This window comes from Dasypus novemcinctus, chromosome 19 (assembly GCF_030445035.2).
Source record: "Dasypus novemcinctus isolate mDasNov1 chromosome 19, mDasNov1.1.hap2, whole genome shotgun sequence".
Taxonomy (NCBI): Eukaryota; Metazoa; Chordata; class Mammalia; order Cingulata; family Dasypodidae; genus Dasypus; species Dasypus novemcinctus.
The window spans coordinates 80,892,290-80,917,113 of record NC_080691.1 but is presented as its reverse complement, the minus strand read 5'-3'; the positions used below and the strand labels follow the sequence as shown (position 1 = coordinate 80,917,113).

The 24,824-nt window shown below is 63.7% G+C and overlaps 1 protein-coding gene across 9 annotated transcripts in view; it reads right to left on the bottom strand.

The window, feature by feature from the left end:
• Positions 1-13,041, bottom strand: part of PTPRS (protein tyrosine phosphatase receptor type S) — a 97,363-nt gene extending 84,322 nt beyond the window's left edge. For 7 of the 9 annotated variants that reach the window (XM_058282023.2, XM_058282026.2, XM_058282024.2 and 4 more), the window contains exon 1: positions 12,891-13,041. The gene's annotated coding sequence lies outside the window, so the exon portion shown is untranslated. The remainder of the gene's footprint in view (positions 1-12,890) is intronic. The other 2 variants (XM_058282030.2, XM_058282031.2) reach the window with 1 other exon arrangement.
• Positions 13,042-24,824: the final 11,783 nt, after the last annotated feature.

Genomic DNA, 24,824 nt, shown 5'->3' with positions numbered 1-24,824 from the left:
TGGCGTCCTCCGCCCCAGCCCCTCGGGCCTCCTCCCTGTTCCTCCCACTCGCCAGGTACCGATCTGCCCCAGGACCTTTGCACGAGCCGTGCCCCGACCGCACTTTCCCCCCGACACCTCCGTGGCTCACTCCCCCGCCTCCCCGGGGGTCTCTGCCCCTCTGTTACCCCATGACGAGAACCTGCAACTCCGTTTCAAAGGACACCCCCACCCCTCCACTCCCAGGCGCCCGCTCCCGTCTGCTCGCTCTCTCACCCCGCCTGACGTGACATGGTTTTTTTAACCGGAACGTGCGTCTCTCAAGGGCAGAAGCTTCGTCCCCTGCTGGCTTCCAGCACGGAGCCCGGCATACATCAGGAGCCCAATAAATACCCCACACCAGTGTGGGAGTGGGCGGCGGCCGGCTGCGGAAGTGCCCTCCCTGCCCCGGTGGGGCCCCGTGGGCGCTGCCCCCCGGCCCTGGCCCCCGGCCCTCTTCCGGAGCCTCTGTCCCCAGCAGGTGCCACCGGGCGGCTGGACACCTGCCGTGCAGGAAGCAGGGGGCGGCCGCCGCGGCCGGGGCTAATCCCCCCCCACGGTGGCCGGGGCGGGGGGCGCTGAGCCAGGCAGGAGGCACCTGGCAGCTACTTGGCGGATAAACCTCCTCGCGCCGCCGAGCCGCCCACGGCCCGCTCCGAGCCCGGCGCACTCGACGGGTCCCCTCGGATTAACTCGCCGGACCGGCCCGGGAACCTGGGAATCAGGGCTAGGACGGTCCCTCTTTTACACGTGGGGAAACTGAGGCCCAGAGGCACGGGAGACAACAGAGCCGGGATCTGAACCCGGGCCGTGAGGTCCAGCGCCCGCTGACCGACGGGCTCTCGACGCGGGAGGCCGAGGAGCCCTGCGCGAGGGCAACTGCCAGCAGCGTGCAGGGAGCGCCCGCCGCGGCCCGGCTGGGGCGGGGAAAGCAGCCAGGCCGCGTCGCCCTGACCTCTCGCGGCCACCCAGCGCTGCGGGCCCACGTGAGGGGAGAGGGAAACTGAGTCCCCAAGGGGAGAAGTCGTTTCCAGAAGGTTCCACAGCCCAGAAGCCGGCGACGCCCTGGCGCGACACTCGCTGAGGCCTTTCCTCTGGGAGCGGGCAGGTCACTTCGGTGAGGGCTGCGGTGAGCTCGGCTCCCACCCGGCGGGCGCCCGGCTGCACGGGAAACCCCAGGGTCCCAGCTCATAGACGGGTAAACTGAGGCTCGGGGAAATTTGGCCACTTGCCTGAGCCCCGAGACCGTCCCCGTGTCCAGAAGGGTAAACTGAGGCTCGGAGAACTTCATCCATGCCCCGAGGCCTACCCTCTTTCCAAAAGGGTAAACTGAGGCTTGGAGAACCTCACCCAAGCCCCAAGAACATCCCCGTGTCCAGAAGGGTAAACTGAGGCTCAGAGAACTTCACCCAAGGCCTGAGGCTGTCCCTGTTACCAGAAGGGTAAACTGAGGCTCAGAGAACTTCACCCAAGGTCTGAAACTGTCCCCATTACCGGAAGGGTAAGCTGAGACTCAGAGAACTTCCGCCCCTTGCTGAAGCCCCAAGGCCTACCCTCTTCCCAGAAGGGTAAACTGAGGCTTGGAGAACCTCACCCAAGCCCCGAGGCCATCCCTGTGTCCAGAAGGGTAAACTGAGGCTCAGAGAACTTCTGCCACTTGCCAGGGCCATCCAAGCTTCACAGACGGACTAAGGCTCAGAGACGTTCAGCCGCCGGCCTGACGTCACCCAGCAGGCAGGAGGCGGCGCTGGGCCTCGAGCCTGGGGCTTCCGCAGGCTCGTGGGTCCCCGGCGCGTCTGCGGGGGGACGAGTCACAGGACCTAAACGGCGCGCGGCCCTGGGGCGGCCGGGGCGCCTTCGGGCGTAGGAGGGGGGCGGGGAGGCGCAGCGCCGGGGCCACCCGCGCCTCTGCCGACCTCACGGCCCGGGGCCTCGGCGGCTCGCGCGGGGGCAGCGGGCCTCAGGACGAGGCTATTTTAATCCGGGCTATTTCTGGAGGCCGCGGTGAGGACGCGGGGGCGGCGGGAGGGGGCAGGCGCGGCCGCGGGGACCCGCCAGGACCGGCGCGCGACCCCGGGGGCCGCTCTCCTTCCCTTGGAAGCGAGGCCGCGCTGGATGCCCTACTGCACGCCCTACTGTGTGCGCCAAAGGTGGCGGGGCGCGCTGCAGGAGGGGTCGGCGCCGGGCGAGCCAGGGGGGCTGCACATTTAGAGAGGGGGGCCGGGGGGGCTCACTTAAAGCTGAGCAGAGTCCCGGAGGGGGCGGAGGGAGCTGTCCTCCCTCCAGACGCTGCGGGGAACAGCATCCGGGCAGTGGGCACGGCCTGTGCAAAGGCCCCGCAGCAGGGCTGGGGCCTGGCGTGTTGGAGGAACAGCGAGGGGCCCGTGGGGCTGGAGGGGGAGGGAGGGACGGGGCAGCTTGTGCAGGGCCCAGGGGCTCGCAGGGAGCGCGCGGGCTTTCCCCCGAGGGAGGTGGGAGCCACGGAGGGCTGCAGGCAGGAGAGAGATGGGCCCTGCCTCCGGTGCCGGCAAGGGCAGACAGTGGGGGGCCGGGGGGCCGGCGCAGACTGCTACGGTGCGGCCGGAGCAGGTGGAGGCAGAGGGGAGGGGGAGAAGCGGACGGACAACCACTGTCCTTCCCGCACCGGGTCAGCACACAGCAGGTGCTCCATAAATGCCCGCCGGTATTCGTTTTAGCGCTCGATCGCTCTACCCTAAGGCTGAGTACTGCCCCCCTCATGGGGACCTGGGGAGACCCAGGGGCAGATGGCGGCCCCCGCTGCAAGGGACACGGCTTCCACCACGGCCCCTGCAGGCCTGTCCCAGGATGGAGGGCGTGACGCGGGCAGAGGCGGGGGCCGGCGGGGGAAAGGAAGGAAGGGGTGGGAGGCCTGCCCCCTCGGCTCGCTGGGTGACCCCGGGTGAGCCACGTCCCCTCTCGGGGCCTCGGTTTCCTTATCTGGGAACGGCGGGCAGCGGCCGTGCTTTCCTCGCAGGGTCGTGCGGATTAAACGGGATGATGTGCAGGACGCGCTTGGCAGGGACCCCGGGGCAGTGCCAGCTCCCGGTACGTGCGGCCGTTCACTGTCGTCCTCACGGCCTCTGGGAGACTTCAGTCCCCAGAAGGCATCGTGTCCCGAGGCTCATGAATGAGCGCCGTTAGCTGCGGGGGTCAGAAAACCCACGAGAGGGGCTGGAGCAGGGTAATTTCTCCTTGCACACAGGTCGCCGGCCTTTTGGGGCTGCTCTGGCCTCCCTCACAGTCACTGGGGCCCGGGCTCCTGCCATCTCTTTGATCCGCCAGTCTCATCGATGCCATCTGCCACCTGGTCCAAAACAGCTGCCTGAGTGCCAGCCATCACCTCCGTACTCCAGCTGGGGAGCATCTGCTACCTCCCTCTAAAGGCATTTCCAGGAACTCCTGCTCATTGATCCTATTAGTCAGAATGGAACCATGTGGCCACGAGGGACTCTGGGAAATGGACGTTTTCCCCCATTAGGTGGTCACATGCCCGGATAAAAGTCAAGGTTCAACTCCTATGGAGGAAGAGAGAAGGACACCGGGGGACGCCCACGTGGCCCAGGAGCCAAGTCTTGGGTTTCAAACCAGAGCATGTGACCCTCGGGCCTGGAAGGCAGGGGAAGTCATTGGGGCCAGCCCCCTGCCTCTGCGCCAGGACAGTTCCCACCCATTCCGGCCTGCCCCCCCAAAAACTCCAGGGTCAGCAACACCAGCCAAGGTGAGACCCCCACCTGTGCGGGGTCCGGGCGCCCCGGCCCAAGGACACCCAGCCAGCCCATCTCCTCCTCCGTAAACAAGCACCGGGAGAAATAAATAGTTTTTAATGGGCTCGATAATTGAATTCAGGGAGAAATAATCTTCTCCCGGAGCCACCGAGGGGGCCGGCCGGGGGAGGCAGATGGAGAGTCCCAGCTCCTTGGAGCGAGGCTGGGGGGGACCCCAGCTCCTGGCCAGACGGGAGCCCCACGCGGCTCCAGGCATGGACAAAGCCCCACCTCCTGTCATGGGGCGACGGCGGCGTCTGGCCAGGATTTAGCGTCATTATCGTTTATCTCATTGTGTTCGTTTTTCAGGACCTGCCGGCTGAGGCCGAGGACACACGGGTTCCCACTCGCGGGCACGAAAGGAAGCCTCCGAAGGGTCTGAGGATGACGGTCGCGTCGAAGGGACAGATACTGGGACAAGCGATTGAAGTTTGAGACGGTGCAGAGCACTGGACGGCGAGTCCCCGGGTGCAGCCAGCACGGCACGCACAGGTCAGGCCGAGGGGGTCGGGACTGGCCCTCCCCCCTCCCACCCCCCGAGGGCTCGGGCCACGTGGGCGTGACTCAGTCTCCCCGTCTCGGCTCAGGGGTTCCGGGGCAGCCCCGGGCTCCTGGCCCGACCCCCTGCCAACACCGACCTGACGTCTCGCCCCGAGTGCGCAGCCCGCTCCTGGCGCTGGGCATGGCTCGGGGTCCCGTACTCCCAAGCACCCCCAAACCCTCTGCCCATCAAAGCCCTGGCTCCCAGCGGGCGCGCGGACAACCTCCTGGGACTGCTTCAAACAGAGCCTCCGCTTCATCGCCCCCGTTTTACGGAGGAGGAAACTGAGGCCCTGGCGGCCGAAACCGCCGGCCCGAGGCCACGCGGGACGGAAGGAAAAGCTCGAACCCGCGCCCCCCGCAGGCTCCTCGACGATCCTCCCGGCTTCTGGCCCGAGACGACTTCGAACCCCTGGCCCAGCCTCTGTGCGCTTTGGGGGGCTCCCCTGGGCCGCTGATCGCCTCCCGGGGAAGCGAGAAATCTCGAGGCTGTTTTGGGAGCCCCTGGCCCCCCCGACACATGCCCTCAGACCCCCGGCTCCAGGCCTCAGACGCTTCGCTCTCAACGGCCACATGTCAGGACGTCTCAGGCAAGGAAAGGCTCAGAGAGGGCGCGCGAGTGGCAGAGGTCACACAGCACCTCCACCCGGGCCCCGCTCTCCCGACGCCCACCGGGGCTGCCTCTCGCTGCCATGTCCCTGCTCCGAGCGTTCCCGGAGCACAGCCGGGGGACAGAAGCCGGCCTCGAACCCAGGCCTGGCTGGCGACAGCGTCCGTGTCCCAACCACTGCGGGGAATGGCCAGCACGTGACCGCGGGGCCCCCCCACGCCAAAAATATTGAGGAACTCGCCCTGCCTTCCCCTGCAGGCCCGCGCGTTCCCTTTTCTCGGCCCCGCTCCGTGCCTCGGTTTCCCCATGCGGCCGGCCCAGGGTCAGACCCACTGCACGAAGCCGGCTGTCCTTATCACGGCGGGGACGGGGGCGGTCTCCCCTCCTTGCGTCGTCTGGGGGAGCCATGAACTCGGGGCTCCACCCGCGTCTCCCCCGTTCGTTAATGAAGACGGCGGGGGGAGGGGTGATGCCACCCCCACCCCCCCCGCTGGGCCCCCGCCGCCGCGTCGCTGTGTCGCCCGAGGCCCCGGGGACGTGGCAAGAAAAGCTGCCCCCATTTCACAGACGGAGAAACCGAGGCCCGGGGACCGCCTCCCACGGACGGGCCCGCGCGGGGAGCTCACCTCGGGGGGTTCTCGGGACCCCCAAGCCCTCGGCCGGAGGAATCCCCCCCCCCCCCCCCCCCGCGCCGGGCAAGAGCGGGAAGGAACGTTCCGGAGCCCGGCGGCCCCGGGCCGCTCTGGGGTCTCCCGCCTGCTCTGGGGCGCCGACCCCCCGCCTCCTGCGAGCCACGGTGGCGGCGGGTGGCCGGAGAGGAGGGGGGGTGGCGGCGTGGACGCCCTCACCGCCCCGGGCCCCTCCGTGACGTCGCTGACGCGAGGATGCTGTTTTGTGGGGCCCCTGCAGGAAGCCGAGCAGCACCCCTGGATCCTGCTCCCTCGAAGCAGGGGGACAGCCAAACCGTCCCCGGCGCAGGCGTCAACCGGACGGGGACCGGGGGGGGGGGGGGGGGACCGGGGGGGTGCCAGGAGCGGACAGGCCCGTCCCGGCGGCGAGCGGGGCCCCACGGAGCAGCGCTTCCCTCGCGCCGGGGTTCCCGTCGAGCCCCGGGATGAACCCGGCAAGAGCGGAGGTCCGCGGGGCCGTCCCCGCCCGTGGCCCGCGTCGCCGCGCCCCGCGTCGCCGCGCCCCGAGACCACCCGGCGGCGCTCAGCCCCGTCCGGCGGCGCGGGGAACCCACGCGGCTTCGGCCGAGGCGGCGGCCCGGGACGGGGACCCCGACGGGCGGGACTCGTGAACTACGTCAGGCCACCGGGTTTTCAGAGAAATGAAAGGAAGATCCGAGGACGCGCAGCCGGGCGACACCGCGGAAGACCCCAGTCGCTTGTTTTCCTTAGGAAAACCGGCAGATCTGGCCACGAAGCCATTGGGGGCAGCTCCGGAGGCGCAGACCCCCTGGTGGCAGCGAAAGGCTCATCGCAGACGGGCGCTGGGGTTTCAGGGTGACCGTCCCGTCACGTTGTCCCAGCTCCGGCAGGGGTGCGGGGGACCCTGTCTGTGAAAGGCCCCGGTGAGGCTGTGTGACCCGGGCAAACTGCTCTCCCTCTCTGGGCTTCGGCCCGACAGTTATCCCCAGGGTCGTTTCTGAGCTCGGGGGTCTTGGTCGGAGCAGTTACCCCCAAACTCTGGGGGGGCTTCGGGCACGCTCCGGCCGCCCGTGCTCAAGATGCAATCTGAGCCCCCGCAGGGCCTGCGCCGGCCGATCAGCCTCCAGCCGCGCACCCCAGCAGGGCCCCTCAAATCCCCACGACCGCCCCTCCGCCCCCAAAAGAGCGACCTGGCAACACGCCGGGCTCCACGACGATTTTCATTCCCGGCAAAGCCCTCGCGTAGCCGATGACATTTTTCTGGCTTTTAAAAAAAAACAACGTGTTCACTGTCCCCGTCCCCCGGGCTCCCAGGGACCTGCTTCACCGGCCGCCGCGTCCCCAGAATTGTCATTTTATTTGCTTTAACTAAAAATAAAAAATAAAAACAAATTAAAACCGGCACAGCCCTTGCTCTCCGCCGGGCGTAGGCGGGTGCAGGTATTTCTGACAATAGCCCGATCCCGGGGGGAGACTCTCCGAAGGGCTCATTTTCCAGGGGAGGAAACTGAGGCACGGCGCGGCCACAGAGCGAGCCTGAGGTCCCGAGCCCCGCGGCTGGCTCCTGGCGGATTTCAACGGCGGCCGGGCCAGCGGACCAGTGACTGGGTGACTCGACCAAGTGAACGCTCACGCGCCCGGCGCGCCACGGACCCCTCTCCTGTGTCCCCCGCAGGTCGCAGCCAACGCTGCGCGCTCGCCCCCGGGAAGCCGGGATCCCGGGGAGGGGGGGGCGCCAGGCCCCCCAAGACAGCCCCCCCCTACCCCGAGCTCAACTCGCGCAGGGCGGCCTCGATGAGGCAGCCAGCGGTGGGGAGCGCCCCAGTTTGCAGCCACTGAGTCACCCCAACGTCTGCTGGACCCCATCAAGAGACCGGGGGAGGGGGAACCCCGGCCGGGGCAGGCCCCGCAGCCTCAGAAAATCATCAGGGCGACAATGGCAGCCGCGGGAACAGCACCTGTCACCCCGGTACGGCTCCTTCCTAACAGGTGTTAGCACATCTAACCCTCCCGACGACAGAGGCCCAGAGAGGTCAAGCAACTTGCCGCGGGTCGCACAGCCGGTGAGCGGCAGCACGGGGGTTTGAACCCGGGCGGCCTGGGTCCTGCGTCCGGGCTCTGAGCCTCAGAAGAAGGCCGCCCCCCTGGCCCCGATGCGTCCAAAACAACTCTCGGGCGCCTCGAGCGGGTCCTGACTTCCGGAACTTTCCAGGGGTTAAGAGTTCCGTCCCGGGCATCGGCCGGCCCCGGGTGAAAATCCCCGCTCCGTCACCTACTGGGTGTGATCACAGACCAGCGGAGACCGCCCCCCCCACCGCCGTGCCTCAGTTTCCCTCTCTGCAGATCGGGGCCCCGAGCACCGCCGCCACGCTTCCGGGGGATCCGAAGGCCGGAGGCAAGGAGACGGCTGGGAGGGGGGCGCTGACGCGGCAGAGGGCCTGGCGCGGGCGCGGACTCCAAAGAAGGGGCAGCAGCCGGCGCGGCCCCCCGCTGCCAGCCCCGCATCTGCCGGGCGCGGGGGTTAATTAGCAGCGGCATTAAATTCTACACACACGCGGGCGGCACAACGAGCCTCCCAGAACCCCCCTCCCCGCATCTCCGCCAACTCGCAATTACCCGCGGCGGCACAGCACCGCCCCCCGGCTCCCGCCTCTTCCGAGGGTCCCGGGGCTCCTCTCCCCGGGGCGGACGCCGCGGCCTGGCGAGGGCCACCTGGAGACCCGCAGGTGTTTCCCGCTCGCCACCCGCCTGCCGCGAGGGGCCCGTTTTTTGAAATGAAGGGACAACAGAGAGAGCGGTAGGTGGAAGCTCCTTTTACAAGCGAGGAAGCTCCTGCACAGAGAGGGTGAGGGGCAGACGGGAGATCACACAGCAAGGGTGAGCCAGAACAGAAGCAGAATAGAAAAGGTGGATTTTTCACATCCGCCCTTCCCAAGGGCAAGGAACAAAAACACCAACGCCGCCGGGGCCGCGCAGGCGCTACCGCGGAAGGCGGCGTGGACAGAGGCTGCCCCTTCGAAGGGGGACGTCTGCGCTTAAAAAGCTGAACCCGGGGGCAGGGCGGGTGTTGACCGTCACCCCGACCCAGAAACACAAGCGCGAGGCATGGGATCCTTGGGAACTGGAGGGCAGCGGGGCCCGGGACCCAGGCCGGGCCTTCTTCTCAGGCCTGGGATTCCTGTAGCCTCCAGGCCCCAGACCCGCAGCTCCGCAGAGGAGAAGAACAGGAGAAGGAGAAAAAGGAGGAGACAAAAATAAAAGCTGGATGCGAAAGTCGCGTCCGTGTCCGTGAGTCACTGCCACCCGCCTGTTCATTTGCGCCTCTCCACAAGTGGAAGGCAATTGATTTTTCATATTCCCCACGCAGCACGCCCCTCCCTCGGCACTTCTAAAATATCAGCCGCGGCCCGGGCACAAGGCGGATGTCGGGGTTCTTGCTTTTCCATAAAAAAAGAGAAAAACCAAAACACGGGCACGCTGCCGGCCCTGAGTTTCCGGAAGGCCAGAGGGGGCGGAAAACTGGACCCCATGAAGTGGACTCTTGTGTCCGGCCTGACTTGCTGTGTGTCCCTGAGGGAGACGCTGCCCGTCTCTGATTCTGAGAACCGAATCCCACCGGATCGGTCGTCCGTTCTCAAGTCCCCCCGCCTCCCCCCCCCTCCCCCGGTATCGGTCCTTTTGAGCCTCTGTCCCCCCCGCTTTCTGGCATCTTCTCGCCGCAGCCCAAGAACCAGCAGCTTCCTGGCCAAGGAGGGCAAGCAGGAAGGGGACAAAAGGCAGGGGGGCAGTTTTCCCGGCCTGCGAAGCCCTCGGACCCTCGCTGCCCCCGAAACGGGCTCCCGAAAGACCCCCCGCCGGGCGCCGTTTGCCGCAGGGAAGGACGAAGCAAGGACAAGGCGCGCCCGCTTCGCCCAAGAGGGGCCGCAAGTCCTGGGGCCTGGGACCCCCCACCCACCGGCGGGGCGGGCGGCTCTCGTGGCCGCCGCGGCTGAGAGCACGGGCCGGGCAGACCCCAGCCACCCCCGCCCCCAGCCACCGCTGGCTCCCACCGGGTCCGCAAATCGAGCCTAAACCGGCCCGGGCAGGGGGCGGGAGAGGCTCCCAGCCGGAATCCCTGAGCCCGTCAGGGGTCCCCCAGCCCGCCCGCTCATAAACAGCCGCCTGTATTTTTAGGGCTTTCCTCCAGCCTCACCCCCATCCCAAACTCTTCAGTGCCCCCTCCTCCCCCCCCACAGGGTGGCTGCCCTCGCCGGGGAGGCGGGTGAGCGTGCAGGGCCACGGGGCGTCCCTTCCCCGCCACCGCTCGGGCCCGGGAGGAGGGACAGCCGGGGCAGCCACAGGTCCCCGCACCCGGCTCCCCGCGGCGCCGCGGAGGTGAGCGCCCGAGCCCGGACGCCTGCGCGGAGGGCAGGAGGGGAAACCGAGGCACGTGCCCAACCAAAAGCCGCCGGGCCGGGCCGCGTGGCCGGGGGTGGATCGTCTCCTCAGGCCGGGGCGCCCCGGGAGGGCCCCGCGCTCCAGCCAAAAGATGGGAAGAGACGTCTCTGGAAGGGCCCACGGGACGCGGCCACCGGAGCAGTGACACCCAGCGGGGACAAAGGCCCCCCCGAGCGGGTCCCCTGGGAAGCGGGCAAAAGAGAGCGGCGCTGGGGGGGGCGCCCAGAGACGCACGGCGGTGGGTCCCGGTTTCCAAGCTGGCAGTAGGAGGCTGGTACCCGGGACGGAGGGCGCGGCACGCACCTGCCACCCACCTGGCGAGGGACCCTGGGGAGAAGGACGCCCCCCGCCCCCGGGCAGCCAGCATTTCCACGGCCCCTCCAGCAGCGCCCTCCGATGCCACTGCCGGCCACCCCGGAATTACCCACCGCCCGTCTCCCATAGGGGATGAAGGCCGGGCTGCCACCTCTGGGGACAGAAGCCACGGCGCACACACACTCCCCGCCCCCCCGTGGCCCCCTGGGGGGCCGATGTCATTGGCCGGGGTGGCAGGAATAGAACAGGCCGTGAGCTCACCCGCCAGGCTGGGTCTCCGGCGACGTTTTGTTTGCCTGAGCCCAATTACACCAACTCTCAGGGCGACCGAGCGAGTGCCGCGGCCCCCCCAGGAGGGGCTGGGGGGGGGGGACACACCCAGGCAGAAATGCACCATCATGGTGAAGGGTCACCCCCCCCCCAATCCCCGCCGGGTCTGGGGGTCCGGGATGCGGCTTTCCGGAGGGGACGCAAACAGTGGCAGCGGAGAGAGGGCACGGTGGGGGGCCCGGAGAGGGGGGGGGCCCCGGCCACAGGTCCCCCGGCGGCGCGGGTGCCGGGGTTTGGGAGGAGCTGCCGCCCCCAGCCCCAGCTGGCCGCCTTCCGCCGCCAAAGTATCAGCTGGCAGAGGGGCCAAGGGACAGAAGGCGGGATTGGCAGGGGGAGGGGGACACAAAGGAGCCCCGCGAGGGGGAGGGGAGCTATGCAAATGGCAGGAGCCGCGGTCATTAATTAAAGCTCCCCGGCAGCTGGCATCAGAGGGGCCGCGGCGCCGGCCGGCTCCCCCCCCCCACCAAGGAGGGGACGCCCCGAACAAAGAGGGGCCCTGACCCCCGCCACCCCCCAGGGACAGCAGCCGCAGAGGGACGAGGCCGGGATCTCAGCCCCAAAGTCCGGGCGGGGTTCGTTCCCCCTCCTCGGGGGGCTCCGGCTTTGTCTCGGCGTCGCCGGCTCTCGGCCGGGACAAGGGACACCTCCGACCCCCTTCCCCGGTGGCCCGACGGATTTCTCAGGGGTCCCGGCAAAGCGCGCCAGGGGGACTCCCCAAACTGGGGTGGGGGAGCAGGGGAATCCCAGCTGGGCCCAGGGTGGGGGGCAGGGGAGGCACCCCCAGACGCCAGCGCTGGGGAGGGGGGTTGATGGGGGGGGAGCTGAATTTGAGGAAGGGGCATTCTCAAAAGCTGTGTTATTTGGGGGCTCGGCTGAAGGACTGGAGATGGGGGGAAGGGGTCACTGAAGACGGGGGGGGGGGGGGGGTTCCAGATTTTGGGGGGGTGTGGCTGAGCAAAGATTCCAGTTTGTGGGGGTGGGGGCCCTGATTAGAGAATCTGGGGGCGAAAAAGCGGCTTGATGGGAGTTCCCCAATGGGGAGGGGGGCTTTGGGGAGAGAAGGGTCCAAGACGTGGGGGGCGCGGGGCTCACCGGCCCTACATCTGGGAGGAGAGATCCCCGCGAAGGGCCGTGAACTTGGCCGTAACCCGGCCGAGCCGGGCGCGCCGAGCGCGGGGATGCTAAGCCGCGGGGGCTCCCCTCAGGGCACGCCCCGCGCCCCCCCACCCCGCGCCCCCTTCAACCCGTTCCACGGCCCCGCCCCCGGGATGACGTCACCTCCCCTCCCCCAGCCCCCGAGGGGGCTCCCGGGGTTTGCAGAGCTCGCGGGCAGGCAGCTCCAAGGGGCGGCTTCCCTTCTCCCGAGATCCCCGCGGGCACCCCAGCTCCGAGGGCAGGTCGGGGTGCCCGGCGCGGGGGTCCGTCCGCGGGGGGCCCTAGGGCCGGCGCGGGGTGGAGGATGGAGCTGGGGCTAGGAGTCCTTCTAGGGGACGGGGAGGGGGCGTCGGGCCGCAGAAGGGTGGGGCAAGGCCAGGGGGCCCGAGGGGCGCCCCCCTCCAAGGGATGTCGGGACAGGGGAGGGGGTGGGGAGAACGCGGGTTGAGTCAGGGGTCCCCCGGGGCTGGGGGATCCGGAAAGGGCCGGCGGGGGGCGCCGCAGTCGCGTCGGCCGCTCCCCCCCACCCACCCCTTTGGCTGCCACCTCGAGCCACCCAGCCCGGGCTCATCTCCACTCCGGGGGCGCAGCGCCCCGCACCCCGACACAGCGCCCCCTGCCTCCAGACCCCAAGCCGGGACCAACACCCCCTCCCCACACTCACACCCCCGCCCCCCCCCCCCCCGACCCGCACTCTCGGCGCCTCTGCCCCGCCCGCAGCTCCGGGTGGTGCAGCCGGCGGCAGCTTCCAACGCGGGGCTCCCGGCCATGCCCGCCCAGCCCCCCCCCCACGCCTTCCCACGCCGCGGACCAAGCCCCCCACCCCGCGCGCTCCCCCCCCCCCCGGCCCACCCATCAGGGACATTGTCCCCGGCTGCGGCTGGAGCGTCCCCCGGGCACAAAGGCCGTGCGGGCTTCCCCCGCACAAAGCCGGCGCGCTGCCCACTCCGCGCCCTCCCCCCCAGCCCGGCGCCGGGAAGGGCTGGGGGGGGGGGCAGGGATTTTTTTTGCATTTGGGGCCCCGCAGGCATGCACCTCTCCCCCCCCTACCTGGAGGCTCGGCCCCGCTTCACATCCTGACTGGTGCATGGACCCCGAGCCGAGCCCCGAGCGTGCGCGCCCCGGCCGGGCTGCCGGGCGGGCGGCGCGAGGACACTCACTGCGGCTCGCGCTCCCCTCGCGCCGCCGCGCGCGCTCCCCCCCCCAGCCGCTGACGTCACCCCTGCCGCCCGCGCCGCTGCGCAGCCGCGCCCGCTCCGCCAATGGGGAGCGGCGCGCGCGTCACGTGGCCCCGGGGGGCGTTTAAAGGGCCGCGGGAGCACGTGGGGGCCGCCGGGCGCCGGGGAGCACGTGGGCGGCGGCCGCTCCGGGGGGCTCCTCCGCGGCGCGGAGGTCGGGCCCGGCCCCGAGCCCTGCCGGGGCTGCCCGTTGCCCTCTCCGTCTTCACACCCGCCACCTTGGTGCCCCCGCGGGTGCCTACGCCAGGCTGGCACCAGCAGGTCAGGCTCCATCCTGCCCCAGGGCCTTTGCACGGAGCGCTCTTCTCCCCTTCGCCTCTTTCAGATTCCCGCTCAAACGTCAGCCCCCCGGGACAGAAACGCCACCGGCCACCGAATCTCCGTTTGTATTCTTGGCACGTGAGGAGGTGAGGCCAGGAAAGAGGGGACACTGGCCCAGGGGATCTCCAGGTCTCGGCACACTCCTCGCCCGACGGCCATCCCCTAATGCGGTGGAGACAAGCCAGCTCCACTCTGATTTGCTGCGTGGGGCCCTGAGCCTCAGTTTCCCCACATGCTTCTTGAGAACGTTCCTGCCTGGCCTGTGGTTCCTGGGACAAAAAGAAAAGGGACAACCTGAAAAAAAAGACCCAAAGAAAAATTTTCCAGGGACGTTATTCTCATGGTGGGAAGGAGGGGCTCAGAAGGGGCAGGCTGTCTGTCCAGCCGTTGTATTTTGAGCGTGTGGAAAGCATTTCCTCCGGGTGCATACTCGGAGAAGGCCAGGTGACCACAAAGGGACTCGAGTATGGAATTTTGTGTGGTTTTTTTTCCTCCCCGCTTTAAAATCGTTGATTCATTCATTCCGGGCTAAAGATGCAGCTAAACAGAAAGCATTAACCCCTGGAACAGAACGGTACGGCGGAAGTCATAAACAGGAGACGAGAGGGGATAATGAATAATTAAACAAGGGGCCTAAATTAAGCTCCCGAGTTTCCCAGCGGCCAGCGCAGCCGTCAGGTTGGCGGAGCCCACTCTGCCCTCCTTCCTGTCTCGATGACCCTGACCTGACCGTGGACAGTCGGGCCTCCGTCTTCTCATCTCAGCAGTGTTGGGGACCCTGCGTGATGAGACGGGGTGGTCTGTGACGAGATGCTCAGCCTGGTCTCTAAGGCACGCAGGGTGTTTGAGCCTGGTGGGCTGGAGACTGAGAGGCTAGGCTCTGGGCGTGGCAAGAGCCCCTGCCCTGCTCTCTGTAAGCAGAGGGACCTTGAGCAAATCTGCCTATCCCCATCTGCAGAAAGGGGCACCTACGGGGAGCAGGTGTGGCTCAAGGAGGTGGGCACCCGCCTCCCACATAGGAGGTCCTGGGTTCAGTTCCCAATGCCTCCTAAAGAAGATGAGCAGACACAGCAAGTTGGCACAACGAGCTGACAAGCAGATGCAATGTGCAGGGAGTGGATGTGGCTCAAGCAGTTGGGCTCCCACCTCCCATGGAGAGTCCTGGGTTTGGTTCCCAGTGCCTCCCAAAGAAGACAAGCAAACAACAAGCGGTGATAATGGGCAGACATAATGAGCTGATGCAATGAGCTGACAAATGAGCAGACATCACAAGCAAGGAGCAGATGTGGCTCAAGTGGTTAGGCACCTGCCTCCCACATGGGAGGCCCCAGGTTTGGTTCCCTATGCTTCCTAAAGAAAATGAGCAGACCATGAGCAGAGACAGTGAGCAGACACAGCAGACAACAAGCAGACAGACGAAGTACATATCTGGGAGGGGGGGATAAAATAAATTTCAAAAATGGGTACCTAGGAGGGCTCTTCTGAGCAAAAAAAGGGAAAATGGGTGTAAGATACAGTGCCACATGCACCTGGTAAACCCATCCGTATAGCTTGTGCACCAGGCTGGGGACACAGAAGTAAATAAAACAGGGACACACACAAGATGCCTGCCTCCTGGAATTCATACTCCCACACCTCCCTTGGGGTAAAAGCCCAAGTCCTCCCCACAGCCCACCAGGCCCTGTCCCCTCCCTGCCCTCCCCTGCTCCCTCTGCTCCAGCATACAGGCTCCTCCCTGTTCCTCCCGCGTGCCAGGCCCAGACCAGCCTCAGGGCCTTTGCACAGGCTATACCCCCTGTCTCCAATGCTGTTCCTTCCGCTCTTTCCGGGCCAGATCCTCCTAACCAGTGCCGGTTCACCTTCGTCTCAATGCCAGATTATTGATCACAATTCAGAATGATGGCGTTATTGCCAGTTTGTTTTCTGTTTCCCTCCCTAGCTGTGCCTCAGTTTGCCTATCTGTAAAAGTCTCTCCTCCCTGGGGTTGTTGGGAGGGGGAAACAAGTTACAGCTTGTCCAGGCAGGGCCTGGAATAGAACACAGGCTAAATAAGGGATTGCTTAATAATGTGGTCATTGTAAATGGCAAAAAAAAAAAACAGGATTGCTGTTTTCCCATCAATAGATGGGAAGCAGATGTGGCTCACGCGATTGGGCGCCTGCCTCCCACATGGGCGATCCCAAGTTCAGATCCTGGTGCCTCCTAAAGAAAACAAGCATGCACCACAACAAGCAGACGCCACAACGAGAAGACGCCGCAAGCAGCAGGCGACGCACCCAGCAGGAAGCAGAAATGCCTCAAGCAGTTGGGCCCTCGCCTCCACGTGGGAGGTCTTGGGTTCGGTTCCCTGTACCCCAAAAAAGACGAGCAGACAACGAGCAGGCAGACAGACGAGGGAGCCATGGGGGGTGGGGAGGAATTTTAAAAAATGAATAGACTGGGAAGCAGATGTGGCGCAAGTGATAGGGCTTCCGCCTACCATATGGGAGGACCCTGGTTTGATCCCTGGGGCCTCCTGGCGAAAAGAAGAAGAGAAAGCGTGCCTGCGTGGCGAGCCGAGTGCCCGCGTGAGTGCCCACGTGGCGAGCCAAGTGCCCATGCAGTGAGTCACGCGGCAAGATGACGCAACAAAAGAGAGACAAGGAGAGAGTCAAGGTGAAGCGCAGCAGAGACCAGGAGCTGAGGTGGCGCAGCTGACAGGGAACCTCTCTCCCCATCAGAGGTCCCCAGGATCGAATCCCGGTGAATCCTACAGGAGACAAAATGAGAAGAGAAGACCAAAAAGAGAAATAGATACAGAGGATCACACAGCAAATGGACACAGCAAAAACAGCAGGGGGGGGCAGGGGCAGGGGGACGGGGAGAATAAATATTTTTTAAAAGTAAAAAAAAATCAATGGACAGTGGGGAGCGGATGTAGCTCAGCAGTTGAGCGCCTGCTTCCGTGTACGAAGTCCCGGGTTCACTCAATAGACAAGAACAGAATATTCTAGTGAGATCCCGTTGCCGGCCAGGAGGCTGACAGGTATCTGAAAGGCGGTAGGGGGGCAGCAGCCCCAAAACTTGAAGATAGCCGAGGCGGGGAGAAGGTCCTCCCCTGGGGTTTGGCTTGAGCCTCAGCGCCCCACACCGGGGAAAAGGCTTGGCACGTGGGGCCTAACGGGCGCCCGTGGCTGTGACTCACTTGTTGGGTGACGTTTCGTCAATGAACACTTCCACTCCCCGCAGGGGGGCGTCCCTTGCCCCGCCTCCCGCCCTCCTCCCGTTCCCTGCCAGCCACCCCTCCGCCCCAGCCTCTCCCAGAACCCGGCAATTAGCGCGGCTGTGTTTTCAGGAAGACAGCCCCGCGGGCCGCCCAGCGCCGTGCGCAGACAGCCACGGTCGACTCCTCGCGCGAGTCAGCGTCCCCGTCTCAGCTGCAGAGAACCCAGCCTTAGACTCGCCCCGCGAGGCCGCTCGAAAGAGTCTCCTCTACAACGCTGCCCCGTGGCCGAAATCCCAGTACCGCATGTTCTTTCCGTCGTGCTTTCTCCCTCTGCAAATTCACTTCCAAGGCCACAAAGAGAAGGGGTAGGCGGGGGCACACCCTTTGCTGAGTCCCTGCCCTTCAGGGGGCTGTGGGGGTGTCCACTGATTCAGCCGATTCCACCGGAGTCGGGCAGACGCGGGCTGAAATCCCGCCGTGGCATCTGACGAGAGTCAGCACCTGTTTATGATGAGGACATTCGACAAACTAGAAAAAGACGGGACCTTCTTCAAGCTGAGAAAGGACAGGTACGAAAAACCCACAGCTGACGTAGACTCATCGGTGAAAGACTGAAAGCCTGCGCCCTAAGATCAGGAACAAGAGAAGGATGCCCGCTGAAAGTCCATGTGGTGCTGCGAGTTCTCGCCAGAGCCATTAGGCCAGAAAATGAAGTCAAAGTCCTCCGGGTTGCAAAGGAGTAAGTAAAATTATCTGTATTTGCACATGACAGACCCTTGTACATAGGAAATCCTAACGAAGTCACAAAATCACTATTAGAGCTAGTAAATGACGTCAGCAAAGCTGCAGGATACAAGGCCATATCCAGAAATCAATTGTATTTCTATGCAGTAGCAATGGACAAGCTGAAAGCGAAATTAACAAAACGATTACATTTACAATAGATCAAAAAAGAATAAAGTGTTTAGAGTAGATGTACTGATAGAAGTGCAAAATTTGTATGCTGAAAACAACAAAGCATTGTTAAAAGAAACGGAAGACAACCTAAATAGAAAGACATCCCATGTTCATGGATTGGAAGACTCGACATAACTCAAATGGCAATACTCCCCCAAAGTGATCTCCAGCTTTCAATCTGTATCAAAATCCCAACTGCCTTGTGGGCAAAAATTGGCAAGCTAATTCTAAAATACACAGAGAATTGCAAGGGACCCCAAAAAGCCAAAACAATCTTGAAAAAGAAGAACAAAGTTGGAGGCCTCACACATCCCAATTTTAAAACTTACTACAAAGCTACAGTAATTAATGAGGCATTAGCATAAGCATAGATATATGTCACCAGAATAAATCCTCGTATTTATGGTCTATTGATTACCAACAAGGGCACCAACACAATTCAATTGGGAAAGAATCATCTCCTCATCAATGGTGCTGGTAAAACTGGATATCCACAATCAAAAGAATCAATTAGGGAAGTGGACTTGGCCCAGTGGTTAGGGCGTCCGTCTACCACATGGGAGGTCCAGGATTCAAACCCAGCACCTCCTGACCCGTGTGGAGCTGGCCCATGCACAGTGGCAAGGAGTGCCCTGCCACACAGGTCTGTCCCTGCATAGGAGAGCCCCACACGCAAGGAGTGCACCCCATAAGGAGAGCCGCCCAGTGTGAAAGAAAGTGCAGCCTGCCCAGGAATGGCGCCGCACACATGGAGAGCTGACACACAAGATGATGCAACAAAAAGAAACACAGATTCCCGTGCTGCTGACAACAACAGAAGCAGACAAAGAAGAACAGGCAGCAAATAGACACAGAGAACAGACAACTGGAGGGGGGAGAAAGAGGAGAGAAATTTTAAAAAAAGAAGAATTTTCTATTAAAAAAAAAATCAGTTAGACCCCTAACTCACACCACAGATGACAATGGACTCAGACAACTAAATGTAAGGGCAAAAACTACAAAACTCTTAGAAGTCAACTTTCATGACCTTGGATTAGGCAATGGTTTCTTAGATATGACTTTAAAAGCAGAAGCAACTAAAGGAAACAGATAATGTGGACTTCGTCAAAATTGTTTCAATAGACACCAATAAGAAAATGGGGGGAAAATGCACAGAATGAGAGAAAATGTTTGCAAACCCGATATCTGATATAACACTTGTATCTAGGCTATATAAAGGACTCTTAGGACAACTCAATAATAAAAAGGTAAATAATCCAATTTAAAAGTTGGCAAAAGACCCAAATAGGCATTTCTGCAAAGAAGATATACAAACGATGACCGTGCCGGTGAAAAGATCCTCGACATCATTAGCCATTAGGGAAAGGCAAGTCAAAACCACAGTGAGATACCATTGGATGAGTGTAATAAAGAAAAAGGGAAAGACAGAAGGTCGTAAGTGTTGACTCCTAGGTATATAAAACGAGGGCCCTGCCACGCGGGGGTGTCCCCCGCGTAGGGGAGCCCCACGTGCAAGGAGTGCACCCCGTAAGAAGAACCGCCCCGTGTGAAAAAAGACTAAGCCCGCCCAGGAGTGGCGCCGCACACGCAGAGAGCTGACACAGCAAGATGACGCAACGAAGAGAGACACAGATTCCTGTGCCGCTGACAAGAACACAAGTGGACACAGAAGAACACACAGCAGATGGACACAGAGAGCAGACAATGGAGGGGAGGGGAGAGAAATAAATAAAAAATAAATCTTCAAATAAGTAAATAAAATAGCACCTGCGGCTCTGCGGTGGTGGACTGGGGGGTCGCCCACCGCTGGGGCCTGGCTGGGCACAGGGGGAAACGAGGGGGGCTGTGTTCTGCCACCACTCCCCACCCCCCAGGAACCCGGGGACGTCTTCAAATCAAGCCTCCGTTGTCCGCTGCCAGCTGCTGCCTGGCCGAGGGGCCGGGCCTCCTGTCTTACCTGGAGTTCCCACCAGGAACGGGCCAAGCCGGATTTCGCATCTAAAGTACAATGGACTCGTCCTCTGGGCCCCCTGCCCCAGGCCCTCGCCCCACGCCCCTTCCACCGCCGCTCCTGCGGGGCCCGTCTGGGCACCGCAGTGCCTCTAAAGAAGGGGCGGGGACCACGGAAGCGCTGACCGTCAGAGCTGCTCACTTCTCAGTCCTCCTCCCGGGTGAAAGTCTCAGGTGGGTGCTCGGGGGTCCCGAACGCCGGCCCACTCACCGTCACTCAGCACCCAGCCCGGGAAGGACAGAGCCGGGGCCCTGCGGGCAGCGCGCGCTGGAGCCTTGAGCCCGCGCCTGCTGATGTCCCCGGGGTTTCACCGTTTGGCAGCTGCCTAGGTGGCCCCTTGGTTTTGGACTTGGTCTTCCTTGCTCTGTTGACTTGCAGCTTTACTTGCCTTTGTGCACTGGGTGAATTTGTCCTTGTGCCCAGCACTAGAGAAGCGACAGTGTTGCTTTTCCAAAAGAAAAAGAAAAAAAAAAAGGAAAATGTGGTTACATAAAAGCAAACAAGTGGATTCAGGAAAGAACTGAGTCACAGATGGAGGGGGTTGTTTTGCTTGAAGAGGACTGAAGAAGGGAAAGGTTCCATGATCCCATGGGACCTGGATGGCACCCAGGCGGGGTCGGTCTTAGCCAGACCCTTTTTATGGAAGAAGAGACTGGGGTCAGAGAGGTGAAGCCGGATTCTTTCCTCCTGCCTCCAGATGATTCTCTGGCCATCCAACCTTCCGGCTTCAACGCACAGAGCCTGGCTGGTCTAAACAGGATGGGGGCCTGGGGGCTAGTCCACCCGTCCCACAGCGTTGCGCACCCCGGGAGAGGGTGGAGCTTGGCTGGGTGCAGGAAGGATCAAGTCGCTTCATTTGCATACTGTTCCCAGGTGCATCTTGGGACTAGACTACAAAGCAGGTGGGGAGGGGGCGAGGGCCCCAGAGGTCTCATTCTGGCCAGAGGTAGAGGGATCTGGTCAGGGGTGAGGCCTGGAGCTCTGGGGTCACTCACAGAGACACCCGTTTTCCCCATGACAATCAGCTATTGGGGGCCATATTTTTTCTTCCGGAAGGTTATAAAGCTGCCCTCAGTTTACCAATCTGTAGTCTGGGCCCACGGCCTATCCTTCAGAAAACGGAGTGAGCAGCAGCCACCGCCAGGCCATTCAACCCAGCCTGAGTTCACCGCCGTGAAAGTCCATCCGTTAGCCAGTCAACAAACACTTCCGAGCAGCTTCCCATGGCCTGCATCCGTGTGCGCGCGGTAGGCGCTTCATAAACGGCATACTATGGCCACGTCCCAACGTGGCAGGAAGCTGAGCCTCAGCGAGGGGGCGCAGGTTGGCCGAGGGCACACCCACGGGGGCAGGCGGCAGGCCCGGCCCCCGCCCTGCGCTCCCCCTACCGCCCTCGCCGGCTCCCCGCCTCCCCGCCCGCAGCGCAGGGGGATGACGGAGCGCCACGCGGCTGCGAGTGGGATCGCCCTGGCAGCGGAGATGTCGCCCAGGATAAAACGGGAAGTGCTAAATAAATCCGTTCGCGTCCCAATTACACACCCCAGCTCCTCGCCCGGGGCCTGGGGAGCCGCAGGCCCGCGCGGGGAGAGCTCTCCCGGCGCCCGAGGGGTCCGGGGCTGCTGCTGGCGGGGGAGGGGGGGGGGTCAGACCCTCCCACCGGGCCCCCCCCCCACCAGCCCGTCCTCGTCCCCCAAGCACAGCCACGCCTTTTCTGGAAAAGAGGGAAACCCACACAGCGGGATGTTCTTGAGCTGGGGAGGGGAAGTCCTCGACATAGGACACAAAGAAAGTTCCGTGGCACCTGCAGGGCCGGGCTGGGGGCCGCGGGCGCCCCACGTGCAGCCCTCCGGGGCGAGAGTGGTTGTCCCTGTCCCCATTTTATGACGGAGCAAACTGAGGCTTAGGAGGGAGGCGATCCATGACGGCTCAGGAGGCGGGGCTGCACTGGGGGGCCCAGGTCTGACTCCGCTCGTTCTCTGACGCCTGCATCCATCCTCTGTATTTACTGAGCATCTACTACGCGCTGTTCTGAACGGCAGGAGACAGAGCAGGCGATCACGCAGACCCCGGCGGGCATCTTAACGGGCGAAGGTGGATGCGAAATCGAGTGGAAAGGGGACGGGCTGAGGGCTGCAGGGAGGTGGTCGGGGAAGGCCTCGCTGTGATGCCTGAACAAAGGAGGGGAGGGGAGGGCATTCCAAGCGGAAGGAAGAGCCGTGCAAAGGCCCTGAGGCTGGACCCGCGCCTGGAGAGTTGGAGGGAAAGCGAGGAGGAGGCCTGCGTGGCTGGCGAGGAGGGAGAGAAGGGGAGGGCAGGGAGGGGTCGGGGCGGGGGGCGCAGGGCCTGGCGGGCCGCGGGGAGCACGTGGGAGCCACGGAGGGCTGCGGGCAGGGGAGGGCCGGGCCCTGGCGCGGGTGCTCACGGGCGCCCTCTGGCGGCTGCGGGGGGAACAGGCTGCGTGGACGAGGGCGGGAGCTGGAGGCGAACAGCGGGGGTCCCGGGGGGAGGTGATGGGGCCCGGACCTGGGCGGGGGCAGCGGAAGGGAAGAGGTGTGAGGGGGGGGGGGGCGGTCCTGGGAGGTGGAGCAACCGTCAGGCAGGCTTGGGCGCAGCTCAGGGTGCCGCTGCCTGGCCCGGGGTCAGCCCTGGGGCTGGTGCAGGAGCCGGCGGCTCCCCCGGCAGTGCCAGGCGCCCCACGAGGGGGTCGAGGGGCGGGCGCTTCGTGCCGCGTGTCACCCGCAGGCGCAGGCGCAGGCAGGGCCGTCTGTCCCCCAGCATCTTCACACCCAGCTGTGCGTCTGCCGAGCACTTGAGCAGGAGTCCCTGGCAAGCTGAGCGGGACACGCCGGTGACATCGCCCCCCCCAGAGGCCCGTGCCAGACCCAGAGGAGGCTCCGGTGGTCGCCAGAGCCTCCCAAGTGGCCGAGCCTGGAGGTGGCACCCGAGACAGCACTTCGTGAGCGGGCCCTCTGTTCCCGGCACTGTTCCAGGCGCTCCCCGGCCAGTCCTGGAGGCCCTGGGGAGTTTGGACAGTCACGGCCCTGTTTTCACAGGCGAGGCCCAGAGAGGCCGAGAAACCAGCTCAGGCCACACAGGGGGGCCGCGATGAGGAACTGGGGGTCCGTGACACGGGTCGCACTGAGCCAAGGCTGCTCTGGGGTTGGGGTCCCCCGCTTGGCCCCGAACCGCAGGCAGTGAGGGCTTTGGGAAGTCAGTGGGTGTCCCTGCCCTGGCTGGCCTTGCACACTCCCGGCGATGGGGCCCTCACTCTCTGTCGGGGAAAGCCGCCTTTGTAGTTTGGTTGTGCTAAGAGTTAGACGGTTTTTCCTTTAATCCGGGTAGTCTCCATCCTACCTCTTTGGGCCCTGCCGCTGCCCTGGAAGGCTGCTCAGGAAAAGTCTTCCTCTCCCCAACTCCTCCTTTCACTCCTCTCACTCCCTTCTCCTTCCTTCCCCCTCTCCCGCCTCATTCCTTCCTCTCCCCTCCCCCCTTTCCCCTCCTCCCCCATCCCCTCCTCTTTCCCGTCTTTCCCGCTCTCCTTTTCTCTTCCCTCCCTCTTGCCTCTCCGACCCTTCCTCTCTTTCCTCTCTCCTCCTCCAGGCAGTCCTCCAGCTCTCTATCGAAGGACCAGGATAGATAGAACAGATATCTCTCTGGTCTGGAGGCAGAGTCACCTGCCCTTTGGCAGCCGTGAGACCCTGGATAAGTCACGGCAGCTCTTGGAGCCTCCCTATCCGCTTCCATAAAAAGAGTGGAAGATCCCATCTCGGGTGCCCCGTGGGTCCCGGCGCCCAGCTCAGGCACGCAGGAGCTGTTCCATAAAGGAGTAAATGCTTTTCCCCCGTCAACGATTAGTCCATTGACTGGTCATCACGGGCCCCAAAGCTGACCCTGCTTGAGATTGTCCCCCCAGGAGACACTAGGGGCCCCCCAGAGCCCCCTCACTCTCAGCCATGCGGTCCCTGCTCTGTCCTCCCTGTTCTCCTCCCAGGAGCCTTCGCACGGGCTGTTCCCTCTCCTGGGAATGCTCTTCCTGCCGCGCTTTGCTTTTCATCCTCCTGCCGCCCTCCCGGCTCATTGCTCGGGGGGCATCGAAACCGTTCAGGGAGACGGTGGCGTGCATGCTCGATGGCTTAACACCTGTCTTCTAGCAAGTTCTGTGTGCCCCGAGGGCAGGGGTCGTGTCTGTTTTGTTCGGGCTTGTCACTCCAGCACCTAAAACAAGCACCTGGCATATGTTAGGGGCCCCATAAAGGCTTGTGATTGAAAAAACAAGTGACACATGTCATACCCCATTCTGCCTGCTTTCTCCCCAATCAGCTGTATTAGTCAGGGCTCTCCAGGGAAACAGAATCAGCCAGAGCTCCCTGTCAATAGGACGCGCTTCTCTGAGAGTCTGTCCCGCAGCTGTGGGGACGCACGAGTCCACGTTCCGCAGGCAGGTGCAACCAGAGGCTGCAGCGGACGTCCAGCGAAGGCTCTTGACGAGTTCTGGGAGACGCTGGCTGTCCAAAGACGAGCTGGGAAATTCTCTCCCAATGCTGGAATCACTTCCCCTTCTAAGGGATTCAACTGACTGGGTTAAGCGTCACTCACTGCTGATGGCAGTCTCCCTGACGGATGTCATTGTAACCAGCTATCTATGATTTACCACCGCAGTAAAGTCACTGGTGACTAAAGTCCACAAATGCCCTTGTGGTACAGTCAGCCCAGGGCTTGCTTGACCAGACAGCTGGGCACAACTACCTGGCTGAGTTGACACGAGTCTACCCGTCCCATCAGCCTCTTCTGGACTGAACACATTCAGCTTAGGAAGGTTCCAAACTGAGCAAGCGACCCAATCACCTTCCTTTTCCTGTGCCCCATACTCCTGTTAATACAATCCAAACGTTTCCCCCTGTTGGTACTTTCTGCTTTTCTCTTGCTGGGGAGGAAAATGTGTACATGGGAGGACGCAGCCAGAAAGCTCGTAAGCCTTCCGACGATTCAGACTGGAGAATCGACTGATAGTGGAGGAGCTAAAAAAGAAAAACAAAAATGCGTTCTCATTTATTAGGAGAAAGAAAACTGCCATTTCAATAAGCGCGAGGCTGGTGAATGCCGGAATTATAAAGATAGACACTTCCTGTCCTCCGCCCGCAACCTTCACCCGCAGCTGTGAGCGCCAGGCCGGCGAGAGAGGCCGGAGCGGGGCGGCCACAAGGACGGCGTGATCGCGCGGGAGCCGGAGCCCTGCGCGTCCGCGGGGCGCT